Raw genomic sequence first — 10,000 nt, 5'->3', positions numbered from 1 at the left:
GGGCAGTCCTCCCCCCGGGCGTCCGGCGCTCCCTTCTCCAGGCCGATGGCAGGTCAGAGTGACCAGGACGGGCTCCACGGGTCCCGGGCAGTCCTCTCCCGGGCGTACGTGGTTGTCCGACAGATTCGGGCAGATGTGCTTTTACGAACCGGATCGTAATCAGCCCAAATAATAATAATAATAATAATAATCCACATTTGTAAGGCGCACAATCACCCGTAAGGGTCTCTAGGCGCTAGGGGCCGTTGGGAAGATTAAGCAAGCTATTGCGCAGAGTCACATGGTGCTGGGCTAATCTGCCGCCGGTGCCGGGGATCGAACCGTGATCCCCAGATTCCGGAGTCAGCCGCCCTAGCCGCGGCGCTAGCTATTTCCCAGAGTCACGTGGTGCTGGGCTAATCTGCGGCCGGTGCCGGGGATCGAACCCTGATCTCTGGGATGCTCGAGGGTTACTACGCGCTCTACAAAAACCTTAAATAAAAAAATCTCCAGATTCCGGAGTCAGCCGCCATAGCCGCGGCGCCAGCTATTTCCCAGAGTCACCTGGTGCTGGGCTAATCTGCGGCCGGTGCCGGGGATCGAACCGTGATCTCCAGATTCCGGAGTCAGCCTCCCTAGCCGCGGCGCCAGCTATTTCCCAGAGTCACGTGGTGCTGGGCTAATCTGCGGCCGGTGCCGGGGATCGAACCCTGATCTCTGGGATGCTCGAGGGTTACTACGCGCTCTACAAAAACCTTAAATAAAAAAATCTCCAGATTCCGGAGTCAGCCGCCCTAGCCGCGGCGCCAGCTATTTCCCAGAGTCACCTGGTGCTGGGCTAATCTGCCGCCGGTGCCGGGGATCGAACCGTGATCCCCAGATGGGGATATCCCAAAAATCTGGCATGGATACGGCCCGCCAGGACTGGTTTGGGCACCCCTGTCTTAGGCCATGAGTGGCTATAGCAAGAAAAAAACTCACTGCACTTTTCCAAAAAGACAACCATATAAGCCCATGTGAGGGAAATGATCTGATTTTCTCCCTCAAGAAAAAAGAAGGTTAAACACAGGTTTGTCAGAAGTGGGATTTGAACCCACGCCTCCAGAATAGACTGCGACCTGAACGCAGCGCCTTAGACCACTCGGCCATCCTGACTTGCATTTGCAGCACCTTCCACAAGCCAGACAGCCATGCAAGTTTGGTACCGCAAAGGCATGCCCTCAATTTATTTATCCCATTATAAGCATTTCCAACAGATCTTTGAACAATCCATACAGAGCAGTACCTATGAAGAACTCTTTAGACCTTTAAAGCGTACAAAGAGAAAGTGCTATTCACCAGCCACTTGAACGGCCCAAAGCTGCTTTGAAATTGAGTCAACAGCCACATCTTGGCTGACTAAAGCAAATTCAACAAGGGATCTCAATGTCACAACATAGGGTGGAATACGCAAATCTAAGCAGCCCCTGATCACAGCCCTGTGGAAATTGCTGTAAGTGTGCTGGAGTCCAGCTGTCTACCAGGTTCTTGGCATTCTTCCAAATTTGCATGGCCTGGCTGGCCAGGGAATACAAGAGCATGACTCTTCTAGATGAGCTCTTACATGGGTCCTAAGCTTATTTGGTAAGGATTGCACTTTATCAGCAAGACTTTGTACAACAGAAATATGAGAAACCCAAGCTCTCTTGACTCTACGAGGACGGAATAACGTCCCAGGTGAAGACGAACAGATGCAACTTCCATCAGATGTTATCCTGATGAAGAAGATTATATCTCCAAAAGTCATGTCAGAAGTGGGATTCGAACCCACGCCTCCAGAGGAGATTGCAGACTAGACACAGCACCTTAGACCACTCGGCCAACCTGACAGTGAGCGTCCTAAGAAATGTATAAAAGTCACTCAGAAATTTCTGCGTCCATGCAAGCTTGAAATAATTTCAAACTTCAAACACAAGGTGCAACTTTTTGCACAGGACAATAAACACAGAAGATCACATATGAAAGCATTTCATTTCACAGGTGTACTGTTTTTATGCTTTTAGATTAACTTATACCTCTCACCAGCTATTTAGGGTTCTGTATCCTACTCACAAAATTACCTTGCCTGCGACCTCTCTCTCTATACACAAACAACTACTGCGCAGGAAGTAGGAAGGCAGAAGGTGGGGCAGTTTATGCAAATTTATGCTGTCAATGTGCCTTGCAGATTCATGCAGAATTTCTAGATCCTTGCTGGAAACAAGAGAGCAGGCCTTGTTTCAGATCAACTGTCCCTAGCAAGGAACGTCTGAGCACATCCATTCTTTTGCTTTCTAGCCCCTGGCTTGGGACTCACCCTCACTGGCTGAGGAGTGAAGTTCTGCGTACCAACGTTGCATAGAAGGTATGTTTGTGATTGGTTTGAGATGGGTGGGAGGTCAAGAGCAGGGAAAAGCAAGTCACCTTCACTTCTAGTCTCCTCTTCTAGTCTCCTCTTCTATGCCTACCTGCCGTTCACTCACTCTGTCTTTGTTTCATTCTCTCCTTCCTCAACACCCCATCTCACTCACTCGCTCTATCATTTGTGCTCTTTCTCCTCGCTCTTCATTTCATAGTGGAAACATCTCTTGAATGGAGCATTAGAAAATGAGGTTACATAAAATTAAAAATCTACTTATTGGAAACCAAAAATATCGCAAGACTGAATGTAAGCCATTTCTTCAATAAAAGGGATTTTTTAGGCACCCCCCAAAAAACACATAAAACACCACTAGTGCTAGAAGAATATTATACGAGCTTGAAGACAGAATTGGGCAAATTCATTTGCAGTTGAAACTGAAGTTTGGTACTTATTCAGATATTATATGCACTGCCAATTTTTAGCTGAGATTCTGAAGGAACGCAGAGACAAAATGGACTTAAAGTTTTGTCAGAAGTGGGATTCGAACCCACACCTCTAGGAGAGACTGCGGCCTTAACGCAGCGCCTTAGACCACTCGGCCATCCTGACCACATGCTGCTTGTTAATCTACATAGTGAGAAAGATAGTGTGAACAAAAAACAACACACATCTTAGGCCATGAGTGGCTATAGCAAGAAAAAAACTCACTGCACTTTTCCAAAAAGACAACCATATAAGCCCATGTGAGGGCAATGATCTGATTTTCTCCCTCAAGAAAAAAGAAGGTTAAACACAGGTTTGCCAGAAGTGGGATTTGAACCCACGCCTCCAGAAGAGACTGCGACCTGAACGCAGCACCTTAGACCACTCGGCCATCCTGACTTGCATTTGCAGCACCTTCCACAAGCCAGACAGCCATGCAAGTGGGGTACCGAAAAGGCATGCCCTCAATTTATTTATCCCATTATAAGCATTTCCAACAGATCTTTGAACAATCCATACAGAGCAGTACCTATGAATCACTCTTTAGACCTTTAATGCGTACAAAGAGAAAGTGCTATTCACCAGCCACTTGAACGGCCCAAAGCTGCTTTGAAATTGAGTCAACAGCCACATCTTGGCTGACTAAAGCAAATTCAACAAGGGATCTCAATGTCACAACATAGGGTGGAATACGCAAATCTAAGCAGCCCCTGATCACAGCCCTGAGGACATTGCTGTAAGTGTGCTGGAGTCCAGCTGTCTACCAGGTGCTTGGCATTCTTCCAAATTTGCATGGCCTGGCTGGCCAGGGAATACAAGAGCATGACTCTTCTAGATGATCTCTTACATGGGTCCTAAGCTCATTTGGTAAGGATTGCACTTTATCAGCAAGACTTTGTACAACAGAAATATAGGACCAACCCAAGCTCTCTTGACTAGACGAGGACGGAATAACGTCCCAGGTGAAGACGAACAGAAGCAACTTCCATCCGATGTTATCCTGATGAAGAAGATTATATCTCCAAAAGTCATATCAGAAGTGGGATTCGAACCCACGCCTCCAGAGAACACTGCGGCCTAAACACAGCACCTTAGACCACTCAGCCATCCTGACAGTGAAGAGTCCTAAGAAATGTATAAAAGTCACTCAGAAATTTCTGCATCCATGCAAGCTTGAAATAATTTCAACCTTCAAACACAAGGTGCAACTTTTTGCACAGGACAATAAACATAGAAGATCACGTATGAAAGCATTTCATTTCACAGGTGTACTGTTTTTATGCTTTTAGAATAACTTATACCTCTCACAAGCTATTTAGGGTTCTGTATCCTACTCACAAAATTACCTTGCCTGCGAACTCTCTCTCTATACACAAACAACTACTGCTCAGGAAGTAGGAAGGCAGAAGGTGGGGCAGTTTATGCAAATTTATGCTGTCAATGTGCCTTGCAGATTCATGCAGAATTTCTAGATCCTTGCTGGAAACAAGAGAGCAGGCCTTGTTTCAGATCAACTGTCCCTAGCAAGGAACGTCTGAGCACATCCATTCTTTTGCTCTCTAGCCCCTGGCTTGGGACTCACCCTCACTGGCTGAGGAGTGAAGTTCTGCATACCAACGTTGCATAGAAGGTATGTTTGTGATTGGTTTGAGATGGGTGGGAGGTCAAAATCAGGGAAAAGCAAGTCACCTTCACTTCTAGTCTCCTCTTCTATGCCTACATGCCGTTCACTCACTCTGTCTTTGTTTCATTCTCTCCTCCCTCAACACCCCATCTCACTCACCCGCTCTATCATTCGTGCTCTTGCCCCTTGCTCTTCATTTCATAGTGGAAACATCTCTTGAATGGAGCATTAGAAAATGAGGTTACATAAAATTAAAAATCTACTTATTGGAAACCAAAAATATCACAAGACTGAATGTAAGCCATTTCTTCAATAAAAGGGATTTTTTAGGCACCCCCCAAAAAACATATAAAACACCACTAGTGCTAGAAGAATATTATACGAGCTTGAAGACAGAATTGGGCAAATTCATTTGCAGTTGAAACAAGTTTGGTACTTATTCAGATATTATATGCACTGTCAATTTTTTGCTGAGATTCTGAAGGAACGCAGAGACAAAATGGACTTAAAGTTTTGTCAGAAGTGGGATTCGAACCCACACCTCTAGGAGAGACTGCGGCCTTAACGCAGCGCCTTAGACCACTCGGCCATGCTGACCAAATGTTGCTTGTCCATCTACATAGTGAGAAAGATAGCGTGAACAAAAAACAACACACATCTTAGGCCATGAGTGGCTATAGCAAGAAAAAAACTCACTGCACTTTTCCAAAAAGACAACCATATAAGCCCATGTGAGGGAAATGATCTGATTTTCTCCCTCAAGAAAAAAGAAGGTTAAACACAGGTTTGCCAGAAGTGGGATTTGAACCCACGCCTCCAGAAGAGACTGCGACCTGAACGCAGCGCCTTAGACCACTCGGCCATCCTGACTTGCATTTGCAGCACCTTCCACAAGCCAGACAGCCATGCAAGTTTGGTACCGAAAAGGCATGCCCTCAATTTATTTATCCCATTATAAGCATTTCCAACAGATCTTTGAACAATCCATACAGAGCAGTACCTATGAAGAACTCTTTAGACCTTTAAAGCGTACAAAGAGAAAGTGCTATTCACCAGCCACTTGAACGGCCCAAAGCTGCTTTGAAATTGAGTCAACAGCCACATCTTGGCTGACTAAAGCAAATTCAACAAGGGATCTCAATGTCACAACATAGGGTGGAATACGCAAATCTAAGCAGCCCCTGATCACAGCCCTGAGGAAATTGCTGTAAGTGTGCTGGAGTCCAGCTGTCTACCAGGTTCTTGGCATTCTTCCAAATTTGCATGGCCTGGCTGGCCAGGGAATACAAGAGCATGACTCTTCTAGATGAGCTCTTACATGGGTCCTAAGCTTATTTGGTAAGGATTGCACTTTATCAGCAAGACTTTGTACAACAGAAATATATGAGAAACCCAAGCTCTCTTGACTCTACGAGGACGGAATAACGTCCCAGGTGAAGACGAACAGATGCAACTTCCATCAGATGTTATCCTGATGAAGAAGATTATATCTCCAAAAGTCATGTCAGAAGTGGGATTCGAACCCATGCCTCCAGAGGAGATTGCAGACTAGCCACAGCACCTTATACCACTCGGCCAACCTGACAATGAAGAGTCCTAAGAAATGTATAAAAGTCACTCAGAAATTTCTGCGTCCATGCAAGCTTGAAATAATTTCAAACTTCAAACACAAGGTGCAACTTTTTGCACAGGACAATAAACACAGAAGATCACATATGAAAGCATTTCATTTCACAGGTGTACTGTTTTTATGCTTTTAGATTAACTTATACCTCTCACCAGCTATTTAGGGTTCTGTATCCTACTCACAAAATTACCTTGCCTGCGACCTCTCTCTCTATACACAAACAACTACTGCGCAGGAAGTAGGAAGGCAGAAGGTGGGGCAGTTTATGCAAATTTATGCTGTCAATGTGCCTTGCGGATTCATGCAGAATTTCTAGATCCTTGCTGGAAACAAGAGAGCAGGCCTTGTTTCAGATCAACTGTCCCTAGCAAGGAACGTCTGAGCACATCCATTCTTTTGCTTTCTAGCCCCTGGCTTGGGACTCACCCTCACTGGCTGAGGAGTGAAGTTCTGCGTACCAACGTTGCATAGAAGGTATGTTTGTGATTGGTTTGAGATGGGTGGGAGGTCAAGAGCAGGGAAAAGCAAGTCACCTTCACTTCTAGTCTCCTCTTCTAGTCTCCTCTTCTATGCCTACCTGCCGTTCACTCACTCTGTCTTTGTTTCATTCTCTCCTTCCTCAACACCCCATCTCACTCACTCGCTCTATCATTTGTGCTCTTTCTTCTCCCTCTTCATTTCATAGTGGAAACATCTCTTGAATGGAGCATTAGAAAATGAGGTTACATAAAATTAAAAATCTACTTATTGGAAACCAAAAATATCGCAAGACTGAATGTAAGCCATTTCTTCAATAAAAGGGATTTTTAGGCACCCCCCAAAAAACACATAAAACACCACTAGTGCTAGAAGAATATTATACGAGCTTGAAGACAGAATTGGGCAAATTCATTTGCAGTTGAAACTGAAGTTTGGTACTTATTCAGATATTATATGCACTGCCAATTTTTAGCTGAGATTCTGAAGGAACGCAGAGACAAAATGGACTTAAAGTTTTGTCAGAAGTGGGATTCAAACCCACACCTCTAGGTGAGACTGCAGCCTTAACGCAGCGCCTTAGACCACTCGGCCATCCTGACCACATGTTGCTTGTTCATCTACATAGTGAGAAAGATAGTGCGAACAAAAAAAACACACATCTTAGGCCATGAGTGGCTATAGCAAGAAAAAAAACTCACTGCACTTTTCCAAAAAGACAACCATATAAGCCCATGTGAGGGAAATGATCTGATTTTCTCCCTCAAGAAAAAAGATTAAACACAGGTTTGTCAGAAGTGGGATTTGAACCCACTCCTCCAGAAGAGACGGAGACCTGAACGCAGCGCCTTAGACCACTGGGCCATCCTGACTTGCATTTGCAGCACCTTCCACAAGCCAGACAGCCATGCAAGTGGGGTACCGAAAAGGCATGCCCTCAATTTATTTATCCCATTATAAGCATTTCCAACAGATCTTTGAACAATCCATACAGAGCAGTACCTATGAAGAACTCTTTAGACCTTTAATGCGTACAAAGAGAAAGTGCTATTCACCAGCCACTTGAACGGCGCAAAGCTCCTTTGAAATTGAGTCGACAGCCACATCTTGGCTGACTAAAGCAAATTCAACAAGTGATCTCAATGTCACAACATAGGGTGGAATACGCAAATCTAAGCAGCCCCTGATCAAAGCCCTGAGGAAATTGCTGTAAGTGTGCTTGAGTCCAGCTGTCTACCAGGTGCTTGGCATTCTTCCAAATTTGCATGGCCTGGCTGGCCAGGGAATACAAGAGCATGACTCTTCTAGATGAGCTCTTACATGGGTCCTAAAATCATTTGGTAAGGATTGCACTTTATCAGCAAGACTTTGTACAACCGAAATATATGAGAAACCCAAGCTCTCTTGACTCTACGAGGACGGAATAACGTCCCAGGTGAAGACGAACAGATGCAACTTCCATCAGATGTTATCCTGATGAAGAAGATTATATCTCCAAAATTCATGTCAGAAATGGGATTCGAACCCACGCCTCCAGAGGAGACTGTGGCCTAAACACAGCGCCTTAGACCACTCGGCCATCCTGACAGTGAAGAGTCCTAAGAAATGTATAAAAGTCACTCAGAAATGTCTGCGTCCATGCAAGCTTAAAATAATTTCAAACTTCAAACACAAGGTGCAACTTTTTGCACAGGACAATAAACATAGAAGATCACATATGAAAGCATTTCATTGCACAGGTGTACGGTTTTTATGCTTTTAGAATAACTTATACCTCTCACCAGCTATTTAGGGTTCTGTATCCTACTCACAAAATTACCTTGCCTGCGACCTCTCTCTCTATACACAAACAACTACTGCGCAGGAAGTAGGAAGGCAGAAGGTGGGGCAGTTTATGCAAATTCATGCTGTCAATGTGCCTTGCAGATTCATTCAGAATTTCTAGATCCTTGCTGGAAACAAGAGAGCAGGCCTTGTTTCAGATCAACTGTCCCTAGCAAGGAACGTCTGAGCACATCCATTCTTTTGCTCTCTAGCCCCTGGCTTGGGACTCACCCTCACTGGCTGAGGAGTGAAGTTCTGCATACCAACGTTGCATAGAAGGTATGTTTGTGATTGGTTTGAGATGGGTGGGAGGTCAAGAGCAGGGAAAAGCAAGTCACCTTCACTTCTAGTCTCCTTTTCTATGCCTACCTGCTGTTCACTCACTCTGTCTTTGTTTCATTCTCTCCTTCCTCAACACCCCATCTCACTCACTCGCTCTATCATTTTGCTCTTTCCCCTTGCTCTTCATTTCACAGTGGAAACATCTCTTGAATGGAGCATTAGAAAATGAGGTTACATAAAATTAAAAATCTACTTATTGGAAACCAAAAATATCGCAAGACTGAATGTAAGCCATTTCTTCAATAAAAGGGATTTTTTAGGCACCCCCCAAAAAACACATAAAACACCACTAGTGCTAGAAGAATATTATACAAGCTTGAAGACAGAATTGGGCAAATTCATTTGCAGTTGAAACTGAAGTTTGGTACTTATTCAGATATTATATGCACTGCCAATTTTTAGCTGAGATTCTGAAGGAACGCAGAGACAAAATGGACTTAAAGTTTTGTCAGAAGTGAGATTCGAACCCACACCTCTAGGAGAGACTGCGGCCTTAACGCAGCGCCTTAGACCACTCGGCCATGCTGACCACATGTTGCTTGTTCATCTACATAGTGAGAAAGATAGTGCGAACAAAAAAAACACACATCTTAGGCCATGAGTGGCTATAGCAAGAAAAAAAAACTCACTGCACTTTTCCAAAAAGACAACCATATAAGCCCGTGTGAGGGAAATGATCTGATTTTCTCCCTCAAGAAAAAAGATTAAACAAAGGTTTGTCAGAAGTGGGATTTGAACCCACGCCTCCAGAAGAGACTGCGACCTGAACGCAGCGCCTTAGACCACTCGGCCATCCTGACTTGCATTTGCAGCGCCTTCCACGAGCCAGACAGCCATGCAAGTGGGGTACCGAAAAGGCATGCCCTTAATTTATTTATCCCATTATAAGCATTTCCAACAGATCTTTGAACAATCCATACAGAGCAGTACCTATGAAGAACTCTTTAGACCTTTAATGCATACAAAGAGAAAGTGCTATTCACCAGCCACTTGAACGGCCCAAAGCTGCTTTGAAATTGAGTCAACAGCCACATCTTGGCTGACTAAAGCAAATTCAACAAGGGATCTCAATTTTACAACATAGAGTGGAATAACCAAATCTAAGCAGCCCCTGATCACAGCCCTGAGGAAATTGCTGTAAGTGTGCTGGAGTCCAGCTGTCTAACAGGTGCTTGGCATTCTTCCAAATTTGCATGGCCTGTCTGGCCAGGGAATACAAGAGCATGACTCTTCTAGATGAGCTCTTACATGGGTCCTAAAATCA

At 44.6% G+C, this 10,000-nt stretch overlaps 8 non-coding genes across 8 annotated transcripts; all 8 read right to left on the bottom strand.

Annotated features, from left to right (window-relative positions):
• Positions 1 to 1,051: 1,051 nt before the first annotated feature.
• On the bottom strand, positions 1,052 to 1,134 carry TRNAL-CAG (transfer RNA leucine (anticodon CAG)). Its single transcript has one exon. It is a non-coding gene; the product is annotated as a tRNA-Leu (tRNA).
• Positions 1,135 to 2,885: 1,751 nt separating this feature from the next.
• TRNAL-AAG (transfer RNA leucine (anticodon AAG)) lies at positions 2,886 to 2,968 on the bottom strand. The gene has a single exon. It is a non-coding gene; the product is annotated as a tRNA-Leu (tRNA).
• A 190-nt stretch (positions 2,969 to 3,158) lies between these two features.
• Positions 3,159 to 3,241, bottom strand: TRNAL-CAG (transfer RNA leucine (anticodon CAG)). Its single transcript has one exon. It is a non-coding gene; the product is annotated as a tRNA-Leu (tRNA).
• A 632-nt stretch (positions 3,242 to 3,873) lies between these two features.
• TRNAL-UAG (transfer RNA leucine (anticodon UAG)) lies at positions 3,874 to 3,956 on the bottom strand. The gene has a single exon. It is a non-coding gene; the product is annotated as a tRNA-Leu (tRNA).
• Positions 3,957 to 4,980: 1,024 nt separating this feature from the next.
• Positions 4,981 to 5,063, bottom strand: TRNAL-AAG (transfer RNA leucine (anticodon AAG)). Its single transcript has one exon. It is a non-coding gene; the product is annotated as a tRNA-Leu (tRNA).
• A 190-nt stretch (positions 5,064 to 5,253) lies between these two features.
• Positions 5,254 to 5,336, bottom strand: TRNAL-CAG (transfer RNA leucine (anticodon CAG)). Its single transcript has one exon. It is a non-coding gene; the product is annotated as a tRNA-Leu (tRNA).
• A 2,738-nt stretch (positions 5,337 to 8,074) lies between these two features.
• TRNAL-UAG (transfer RNA leucine (anticodon UAG)) lies at positions 8,075 to 8,157 on the bottom strand. Its single transcript has one exon. It is a non-coding gene; the product is annotated as a tRNA-Leu (tRNA).
• Positions 8,158 to 9,453: 1,296 nt separating this feature from the next.
• Positions 9,454 to 9,536, bottom strand: TRNAL-CAG (transfer RNA leucine (anticodon CAG)). The gene has a single exon. It is a non-coding gene; the product is annotated as a tRNA-Leu (tRNA).
• Positions 9,537 to 10,000: the final 464 nt, after the last annotated feature.

Source organism: Lissotriton helveticus, chromosome 8 (assembly GCF_964261635.1).
Source record: "Lissotriton helveticus chromosome 8, aLisHel1.1, whole genome shotgun sequence".
In the NCBI taxonomy this organism is placed as follows: domain Eukaryota; kingdom Metazoa; phylum Chordata; class Amphibia; order Caudata; family Salamandridae; genus Lissotriton; species Lissotriton helveticus.
The sequence above is the reverse complement of the archived record's forward strand: the minus strand, read 5'-3'. Positions and strand labels throughout refer to the sequence as shown.